Genomic DNA, 11,120 nt, shown 5'->3' on the forward strand with positions numbered 1-11,120 from the left:
TCTGTGGTTGAAGAGGGAGAGTTGTTCCACTATGGATTCACTCATATTGCTGCCCACCAGTGGATAGCTGAGATAGTGGAGATACTACCTGATGTTGTTGGCTTCTGTTATCCCTTGGCTGTTCCGTTGCCTGCTATTTCAGCTGCTGGGACTGCCCCCATACTGATGAAGTGACCACTGACTCTGTGTCTTTCTCTTCAATGACATTTACACAATGTAATTTTATAAAGTAATTTCCAGCCATTGTAGCCATCAAGCCAGAAATGTGAATTTAAATAAAGTTCTGGTGTTTTTCTCACACATGTGTGGTGGGAAGCATTTAAAAATTGTATTGTCTTTTGTGATTAGGAGCTTCAGCTTTTCCTTTACTCTTGAACAAGCTTCCCCTCACTGCCAAACGCCTCTGACTCATTGGACATTGTGAAGGTTGCTGTGTCCTTGTCAGAGGAATGGCACTCCACAGGCCAAACCTCTGAAATAAAGATGTAACCAGCTGGGGACATGATAGACCAGCAGTAGTATACTCCCATTAGACAAGATAATGTTTGTTATCAGTGGGATGAGTGGGACTTTCCTTCCCTTTCCTAAACACTTTCTTTAATCTTCTTGTCTCACCTCTTGTCCCTAATCAAACCTTTAACCTATAACCTAGCTTAGAAGCAGCACGCTGCGTAATGAAGAAATTGAAGCTCACACAGTTAGCATAAACATGTTGCAAAATATCTGTACTTTCTCCCCCAAGGAAAGAGCAGTGGTTGCATTCCCAAAGGACAGCTTGGTGAGTTGGATCCAGTCACCTGCGCCCACAATTCTTACTTGGTTGTTTTGCACCTTCGCTAAGCAGCAAGTGTTCCTTGGTTTGTGACTGGTCTCCTCTGTGCTCATCCTGAAAGTAACTTTTCATTAAAAATTAAAAGTGCAGTTTTGGCAATGGTATAACTCCAGGTTCCCTGTTGTACTTGCATTGAATGACTTTGTGTATCTTGTGCTTTGTTTTGATTTTCCAATACAGGTGAATCCCAGCTTTGCTCTAGACACCTGCTTTCACCTGGTTGCATCAAAGCTGTGTTGCAGGGTTTGCTTATTCAGACACAATGTGAATCAAGTGAGAAAATCAGGGTCTGCCTAGGGAAATTTGATTAACCTTAAAGAAACTTCGGAAAATGCTGGGTGATCTCCAAATTTTGGATGATGTGAGCTGCATGCAATGGTATCAGGTTTCAGCCCAGAAGTGTAGTGCTGCATCAGTGATAGGAGTGAAGCCTTAACTTTGTACTGAGCCCGCTGCTTTCCTTTGAGCACTGTAACATTTTTCTGCTGTCGTTGCTCTGTTGTAGCCACCTGTTGCCTCTGGTCATGCAGATTTAGATAAAGCTCTCTGTGCAGGGCCATATCTTTGTAAAGTTTTTCATGGCAAGGAAAACATGGTCCTGACTCCTGTCTGGAATAATAATATAAATCAATATCAACAACTGCACGGTTCCCTTACAGCTCTAGAGGTAGAATCATGGCAATTAAAATAATGTGCAATTAAGGAGAGCTTGAAAAAGCTTTTAAACCCAGGAAGCAAGTCAAGATGCTTTGCTGATGATTTGCTAGTTTGTAGAAATTGCAAGTGGTTGCAAATTGGTTTGCTTTTACCATGAAGTAAAACTATTCTCCAGTGTGTGTTTAGCTGAATTTATGAAAAGCATCTCAGCATGGCTGGAAACGACCAACAGTAGTTGCTGCCTTTACTTGCATCCACCAGACCAGATAGATTTACAGCAAACTAAGCAACTGTTTGCACCTTTCTTCAGGCCTTCTTAACCACCCTCTAACAATCAATTTTTCTTTTTCGTATTGTCGTTGTTATAATCAGACCTTGATAAGAATTGCTGCCAGAGACACCCAATCAGTCCCACGCTATCATCTGGATATGATTAGAGTCCTCAGGACAGATTGAAGCCATTTGATAGCATTGATTACTTCCTTATTTCAGGTTGTGCCATTTCACCATTTACTGTTTTAAAATTCTTGCCTCATTTAAGAGGGTACCTTTTTTTTACATTGTAAATAACAAAATCTATTTTGTTGTGTGAGTCCAAATAAGCTTTGAAGTTTGTGGCTTTGTAATTTGAAAGTCATCTGGAGAGTGTATGCTCTCTTGTCATCTTTAATCAATGCACTATAATCAATTATCATATCAAAGTGCTCAATTACTCCTTAGTGCAGAGGTGCTGTAGCTGTTCGGCCTAATTTCCTAGAAGATTCTCAGCATTCTCACTGCAGCATTGGGGTTACTTACCTGACTACTTAAAGATGTTTGCTGTGAAAAAGAAGCTGGTACTATTTGAACATCAGCCTCCTCACAGAAAGCAGTGTCAGATGCTTCTTCAGCACTGCAAACCAATTCTGTCTGTCCAGTTTGTCACCTGGGTGTACTGTGTTGCTGCCAGTTCCTAAGAAGAGAGTCTTTGTATCTGTGCTTTTATGCTAAGAATCCTGGCTCCCATTTTTTTTTCCTGAATATTGAGTGGTTTCAGCATTCCCTTTTCCTGCAGTATACTACCCTTCCATTTCTCAGGGATTATAGGAGGAAAGTTACCGCTGCCTGTTGGGTCTATAAGTTTCATGTTTATTTGAAGGCTGAGGAAAAGTAATTGTGAGGGGGGTTTTGTCAGGTTTTTTTTTTTGCATGATTGCTGTCTTAGTCCCCCAAACCTTATAGAAGCTTGAGAAGATATGTATCTGTGAATTAAAGATCTCTCCAAACTCAGAATTGAGGTGTTTGTCATCCATATTGCCTTTTTTTTGAGTATGCGGAGCTGAAAAATACACTGATAATTTTATGTCAGTATAAGGCTTTTTTGGGATCACTATGTTCTGAACTCCACACAAGCTTTAGTATTTCTCAAGTTCCTAGCTTTTGGTAAACCATTGACTTAATTCTCCAAGAAACCAGCAGCGAGTTTTCCCACGATTTTAGTTTGCAACAGCTTTGCAGACAAAATGATCTCCTTGGTTCCTTCTCCCAGAAAACTATTGAACCGCCAGTGAATGAAAGTCTAGGAGTATATTGCTGTATTAAATCTTGGAGAATTGATACAACCAGTTTTCCAGCACTGACTCCATGCCAGGAGAGCAGAGTGGTGTGTGGAAGGGAATGTTCCTGTTGTAATCTGATGGGGAAGGAGGAGAGTGGTGTCAACCAAGCAGAGTTGCTGGTGCAGGAGCCCTGCTTGGAGATCCATCCATTTATCCATCCATTTATCCATCCATCCATCTGTCTTGGGGTGATTTTATGATAATACTGTATTCCCCTATCATCTGCTTTATGCCCAGAAATGGGTCCTGCAGCTTTAAGTTGGGTCCAGAAGAGGGGGAAGAGAAGCCAGGTGAATTCTTCAGGGCAGTTTGTATTCAAACCCAATCCCGCCCACTCCCCCACGTTCTCCCTGCTGCAGAGCTGAGGGAGCACCTTCCTGCTTTTAGCCAGCCTCTTAGCTGAGGCAAGAAATTTTCCCATACCGGCATACCAAAATCCTCTGGTAACTTCTTCTTCTTGTTCTTCTGGAACTGTCCAGCCTAGCTGTGATCTGAGAACCAGATCATTGGATCCTGTGGACCAGCAGGGAGGCTGCGGGGACACCACATCCTGGCCTTGGACCTCGGGAGGGGCCAAGCCAGCTACAGAAAAGAACTCTGAATCCACCAGCTTTCTCTGCATCGAGGAGTTTTTATATTTTAACAGTTATTCATTTTTTCCATGTGCCATGTGGTCACTCTGCTTCTTAAATAAATAGTTTTTTTCACTTTCATCCAAGAAATTCCTTTTGTATCAGTGGGGGAGGGAGTGCTGAAACCTGCCTTCTGTGGAGGTGATATTCCTTCCAGAGCATTTCCCCCTAAACTGGTGTCAAGCCGAGACACCATCCATCCATCCTCTGAGGCATACTGTTGGTTTCCTGCAGGAAGCCACCTGTATGTGGATGGGCCAGTGCTCAGTACTTGGTAAGAAATGAAACAGCACATGTACCTAGGAAAGGACGGTGAAAAAAAAAAAGAGGACACAAGGCTGTGTTTGAGCCACTTTTCATCAGGCTGAGGGAAGGAGAGCATGAGTGGCTTTATGGTGAGAAGGTCTGTAAAAACATAGCCATTATTCTCATCTCATCTTACCTTTTGAGAAATAATCAAACTTGCGATGAACCTTGTGACCTGTCAGACCTCTCAACTGAACTGCAGCTGGAGAGATTCACTGTAAAAGGGTATAGGCTGCTTCTTATTGCTGATTTTTAACCATGAGAGTTCCTAAGGGAAATAGCATATAGTAATAACATTTAATGGTTTTCTGATGAGCATCTGGTACTGGGTGTTTTTTTCTTTTAAATTGCATTAAAATTAAAACTGCATTATTGCAGAGTCCTCATTTCCTGTTAGGAGGCGAATTATGATGCTCTATTGATTTGCAAAGCTGTTTCCCATCCTGCCTAAGTGTGGTTAGTGGACAGAACTTCGCTCACAGACACAGACATGCCCTACCACCCCCCTCAGTTCTGAAAGTTTTTCACTCTAAATTATTCATAGTGAAACCGCTGATTCTCAAAATTTAAAACAGAGGAGAGAAGGTATAAAATGCTCTCATGTATGCCTTTGTATTAAATTATGTGCTATCATATTGAATAAAAGGAAATAGCAAGTTAAGCATGTTCAAGAAGCCACATGATGAGTATAATTGATGCATTCAGCCTATAGAAAATACATATAATAGTCCATTGTAGTTATGGGATGGGCCAGCCAATATTTTTGCCTTGGAGATCATTACTTAAGCAGATGACTCTTGACCCTTTTCTTTTAGTGCTTCAAGAAGTTTGCCAGAAAGTACCCTTTTGTGCCAATCAGCCTTTAATATCTCCCTCTGAGCAGCCTCAATTTTTCATTTAACTTACTTCTGAATGTTAATCTGCTTTTTATCCCGAGGATCTTTATGAGAAATAAATTGGAGCCTTTTCAGAAATGCAGTTGTAAAAGCTTCTTCCTTACTAGTTGAAAGTTTGCCACAGTGTAGCAGCAATGTATGTGTTGTAAAATGATGTAAAATTTAACAAAAAAAAGAAATCAAAAATAAAAAGGCAACGGTGGAATGCTGGAGAGACATGCTGGGTGTTTCTGTATGGAAACTCTCTGACCTATTACATGGAAGCATATGAAATGGCAGCTGATAGGAGACCAAAGAAACTTGCATTTGCAAAGACAAAGATGTACTTTGACATAACCTTGCAGTTCCCATTGGTCCTCATCTCCACCCCCCCCACCCCCCGGGTGGCCAATGGGCAGAACAAAGAGAAAGGCTCACAGCCTAAATGGCAAACCACATTAGAGTAGATGGCTTAAATAGGTTCTGACTCAGGAAAGGAAGAGTGCTCCTTGAGATCCTGAAGATTGGAGTAGTACACGAAACTGGGTGGTTCCTTTTGAACCTTGTTGGGGAGAAAAAGGGAAGAAGATACCGGCAAAGAGAGCGGGCTCCACTGAGGAGACCGATGCGTGCTGCCCCTGGGGGCCGTTGTTGTGTGAATGCTGCTGGGTTCCCAGCTCTTCCCTGTGTGTGCAGGGACTGGAAAGAAAATCCGTGTTTTAATGTGAGTTGTATTTCTCTTTTGGAGTTTTTTTCATCAACTACCCTCTTTCAAGGGGAGTGCAGGTAGACCCCTGGAATGAATTCTAAGGAAATCCCATATCCTCCTACAAAACAACAAAGAAGCCTAATGTCAAGGGGAATGATAAGGGATCTTTGGTGATTTGCAAATGAATGGAACTTGGAGCTCTTTCCCCACACCACAGCAATTACTGGTGAAAAAAACCCTGAAATATGGCTTTTCTGAAGCCAAGGTGCCAACAGATTCCATCCCATTTGTTTTCTTTATGATGAGGCCTTTCTCTCCTCAGTGCACATGATGATACCCACTTTATTTAAAAAAACCTACACAATTGATGGCTGCTTTTTCTTTGCTAGGAAAGACAGACCTTGGCAAATAATTGCTTCTTGCTCTTACTCCTAACATATGTATGACTTATTATTTATAGAGACTCGTAGTAAAAATGAGAATGATTTTCTTGACCTGGTAAGTTACAGCTTAAACCAATAAAAGAACAAAGGAGGGGTGTGTAACAAGAGGACATAAGAAAGGCTTTTTTTTGAAGACTCACATGCATGGCTAATAGATGTAGACAGAGAAAAGAGATAAAATACCTCAGATTAATAACTATGACTTTCTGCTGGCTTATTGCTTTCTAAAAGCTTTCCCCTCTGTGGACGCAGAGCTGTATAAAAGATGAAGTAGTTGGACTCCACATTTTAGTCATCCCAGTAATGATGGCAACATCTCTGTTAACAAACTCATGTTCTCCAAAGAAAGCAATCCTCTCTCTAGTATTTCCAAGGGAAAAATTAATCGGGTTCACTTCTTTGTGTTGGCTCTATATTTGCTCCTCCATTCTTTGGTTCTCACTGCTTGACCTTTGTTGAATTACTCATGTAAAGCAACAAAATGCTGCTTTAAATATATAAATCTTGGTCCTTCTGTTTCCTGTGAACAAGTCCTGCTGAGAAAGTGAAGAAGAAACCTGTCAGGATGCCATAATAAGCACTGTATATCAGAAACCTACTTGACAGAAAGCCCAGCTCAAACACTAACTTTGTTTTTGCAAAGCAGGAAATGTTGCTTAAATTTGTATAGTAAATATTTATTTGTGCGTCACAGGGAGCTTTCATGTAAGGTTGGATTAGCTGGAAATCAGGACAAGGCCTGAAGTTTTCTCCTTCATTGCTGTGAAAGCAATTGTCTGAAGTAGTTCTCAAGGAAGTCCCTCAGCTTTTGAGCTAGGCAGGAATACATTGCAATTGACCTCAATACTGTGTTCTTCAGCAACTAAAGAGGTGGACTTTTAGGCTGGTATTTAAAATTTAGGAAATGTCCCAGAAGGATGGAGAGAGAGACCCAGAAGCGGAGAGAACCAGCAAAGGGAAAAGGTCACACATATTGGAAAGAAGGACAAGGATAAGAGTGGTGTTTATTTCACAGGGGTGAAATCACAACGTGCAAGTACAGGTTGAAAGAAGCCCACAAGTTTTTTTTAACTCTAAAGAAGCTCAAAACTAGTGTAAAATGCATTGATTCTACTTCTTTCTCTTGCTTTATACCAGTTCTGTTCCAGAAATTACCACTGCCTTTGGCACCAGCAGAAAGACAAGAGTCCAGGGAGTCACAGAGACCTCCTTAGCCCTGAAGTCTCTTAGGATGAGGGCTGAGGAGCTCAGACAAGGCGGGGGAGTCTTGCCATTAATCACTTGGGTAGATACAGAGGAATGTGCTACCATTCACCTATGGCTTTTTCCAGGGCCCTGCATCACAACACTCCTCCCACATACATTGCAAGTTTACAGAACAAGCTTTCCCAGCAATAACCTGGCGTGGGGTTGCATTTCCCCTTCCACATACCTGGCAGCTCTGCCAGGACCTAAAGCCTGGAGGCTAAATGCCTCATGGGTGGTGGTGGATTGCTTCAGCCAACAAGCCTGGCAATCTTCTGCTTTTATGAACACAGAGCTCACCTTGGATATTGAAAGAAAGAAATGCGTTAGCTGGGAAGTGTGTTGGGTTTCTTCCAAGGCACACTAGTATGTTGCTGTGCACCAGCATGGAAACAATTTGCAGGCTGGAGAGCCAGTAAGATCTTTCTCAAGGAGCTGTGCCACATGCTCTTCTCTCCCTTCACCTCCAGAGTCATTCTTTATTCAATCTCTTTTGCTTCAGTTTCACCATCTGAGCTTAAACGTGGCCTTCTGACATGAAGAATCTGGGTGAGTAGAGCCACATTAGCTGTAAAATCCGTAGCCGATCTTATTTTTTGGCATGAAGATGGCTGTTACAGCATTGTTTTTATTATTCATCAAAAGGAAACTTTTCAAAGTAAATACATCAAATACCACATAACATAAGCTCTTCCCAACCACTGCTTCCTCTACTTTTTTCTCTTCCCTTACCTCCTATTTTTATAAGTAATCAAGTTGTTACTCCAGAGTCAGTTCCAGGTCATCTTTCATTTGCTCAAAATACATCCTTATTGGCAAGCTATTTTCCCATTATTCAGGAACACACATATTGTTTTACTTACAGCTGTGTGCTGTATTTTATGTTCTCATATAAATGTTATGCCTGGATTATCATAACTAGAGCAAACTGGTTTTAGGGTTTGTTGTTGTTATTATTTTTAGATTCCTTTCCCTGCATCCAAAACAGGAGACAAATATTATTGTATCTATTTTTCACTATTTTTTTAGTTCTTGAAGTGACTCAGCTTTCCACATTTCTCTCTGCAGAAGGTAGATTTCCTTCCTTGGCTGTGCAAGTTTCCCTACTTTGAAGAATGACAATAGCTAAAATTTGGGAAAGATTAACAGATAAGCAGCATTGCTTCTATCCCACGAGAGGCAGGAAAGAAGACAAGGCGGGGACATATTCCAGAAATTCATTACCTGCTGTGTAAAAACCTGAGTTTTTCTTCTCTGTTTTAAACTGTTGCTGGTTTCAATGAGTGTCCCTGTTTCTGGTGTAGTGGAATCTGGTGAAATCTGGTGAATTCTACATTTGCTCACTATTTTCTTGATTTTGGGAGCTGATAAAATAAAAGCTCATATTTATGTCTTGAGGGCCCAGTGAGGCAAAGCACCCAAGTCCCATTGTTTTCAGGATGTTCTTAAATATTTGCCGAAGTGGTTAACTTACTTGCGGTCTTGATGCAAAAGAATGCATTTCTAGCAACAAATATGTATTGTTATTATTAATCTTATCACATATTTCATGCCTGTATGTGCTAATGCTTGATGCATTTTATAGACATACAATATGCAGAACAGACGATTTTCTTCTGTGTGGATGAAAGAAGAAAAGGTAGAATTTCCCCCTTATTTTTAGGATGTCTGGGATAGTGGAAGACCCCTGAAGGAAAGTGTGCTGCAGCCTTATTGTTAGGGTTTGGGTTTTTTTGCATTGTCTTCTAATGCAGAAAGCCAGGGTTCTTCCCCCCTTACCCCCCATGTGAATGAGACCACATGCACCTCTTAAGCTATTCAGTTTACTCATACTATGTGCTTGGTAATTTGTGTATGACTTCAAGGCACTCAGAGCATTAAAGGAAGTCTCCTCCTGGAGGTTTTTAAAAGAGACTCTCCTGGATTTTTTGAAGTTGAGATATTTGCAGTTTGCATGGGCTTGTTTTTTCTGAGCAAATGTGTGCTAAATGCTAATGTTTGCATTATAAATGGGTGTCTTATAGTAAGTATGATGTTTAACTGGCATCCAAGATTCAAGAACAGAGCATTTGATCCGTGTTAGGTGAACTATTAAAAAGATTCTGGTCTCTTTCATTATTTTAACCTCCAAAGAAGAAATCCCCTGTAGGACAAATGTTTAAACATTGAGGCAAACGGACAAACAAACAATCCAACCTTTTATCATTGTTGGTGGGAAAAGTGTGCTGTGTATTTTGCACGACTCATGAGGAACAGCTGGCACAGTTCTGGTTGTGAGTGATGTTTTGGTTATTTGATGTTTTCAGGAGGAGAGAGAAGAGCTTGTAGCTGAATGGTTCCTCTGGCAGCTTCCTGGCTTGAATTCAGGATGAATGTCAAGTGAAAATGCCAGTGAATGACACTGACCAGGACATGTTTGTGTGACACGTCTCTTCCCCAGACTAATTTAGTTATGCCCTGCTCCACAACAGTTCACAAGTTGTTCTTGAAACAGTAGGGGATCCCAGAGGGACCAGGTTTGCTCTTTGCCCACCTTGGCCTATTCACCTTCCCCACTGCCCTGGGAGCCATCGCTGCTGCACCAATTACAGCCGTGGTCGGGGCTGTCTTTAGTGGGTATTGATATCTGAACAAACAAACCAAGAGTCTGGTCTTGATTGCTGATGTCTTTGCAGTTTGGTTTCCTGTGGCGTGTTTGTACAGATGTCACGGCTGGTATTCCCCCGCTTTTCAATAATCACGACCATATTGGGGGGCGGGAGGACAGGAATGATTTGCTGTGAGTTTGCTGCAGGAGCTCACACCCCACTCCTGTGGCTGTGCTTCTGTTCAAGCCTCGCTGCCTAACCCCCTGCTTGGGATGGTGGCTTCTTTTTCCACCTGTCCCTCTTCAGAAGGGGCTTTCCATCCCTCAGTCTCAGCCTAGAAAAGTTGTCATTACAGGGACTATTGTCATGTGATCACATCTTGTCTGCAGCTTGAATGAGTGCCTAGTGGCACACAGAAAACACCTCAAAGGACAAGGACAATGGACAGCCTGAATAAATGACCACCATCTCAGTGGATCCTTTGTACAGGATACATGTCCTGGATAGCCCCCCTTTCCTGCAGACGGTGTTCTTTGTATCCTGCTTAGCACTTGCTACTGTGTTTGCCCAGAGCTGGTGCAGTGCAGCCCAGCCGTGGCCCCCTCTGATCTGCACCGGAGGAGCAGCAAACAAGCAGTTCCAAGTGAAAGGAGCTGGAAGGACAGATTTGGGCTCTCTGCTCACCCTGCTGTGTGCTTGGTCATAGACAATAATTTCAGTCATGCCTTGATTCCTGCTAGACCGAGCTGTGCTATCTACGTAGAACAAGTTGCTTTACAGTCAAATGATACCACGAGTTCCTCTATCACCCCATCCTTTCTGCCCCAGGCAATACCCTCGCTCTTATTTCAAGATCTTTTTCACACATGTCTGACATGTTCAGGGGTAGAGTTGGGAGCATTTAAATCCTCCGACTTTTTGTGGGCAGCAGGACTGGAGGAGCAGTCTGCTCCAAGCCGAACTTCCCCTCAGACTACTTGCAGTCATATCCAAATGGCAGTGGGGAAGAAAGAGAGGCTGATTGTATGCTCTGCAGTTTTCTCTGTTAGAAAGATCAAAAGAATTGCTGCCTTTACTGGCAAATCTCAAGGACGAATTGTGGCAGCCAGACCAGTACTGGTCTGTGTTGAACTGTAGTCACCCAGAATAAATCAGCACTAATTGCAGTCTAGAGCTGTGATTCCAGAGGGGCTGCTTAAGCACCACACAGTGACACCCCCCCCCACCCCCCGACT

The sequence above is a fragment of the Corvus brachyrhynchos genome, unplaced genomic scaffold (assembly GCF_000691975.1).
Source record: "Corvus brachyrhynchos isolate BGI_N302 unplaced genomic scaffold, ASM69197v1 scaffold43, whole genome shotgun sequence".
Classification (NCBI taxonomy): domain Eukaryota; kingdom Metazoa; phylum Chordata; class Aves; order Passeriformes; family Corvidae; genus Corvus; species Corvus brachyrhynchos.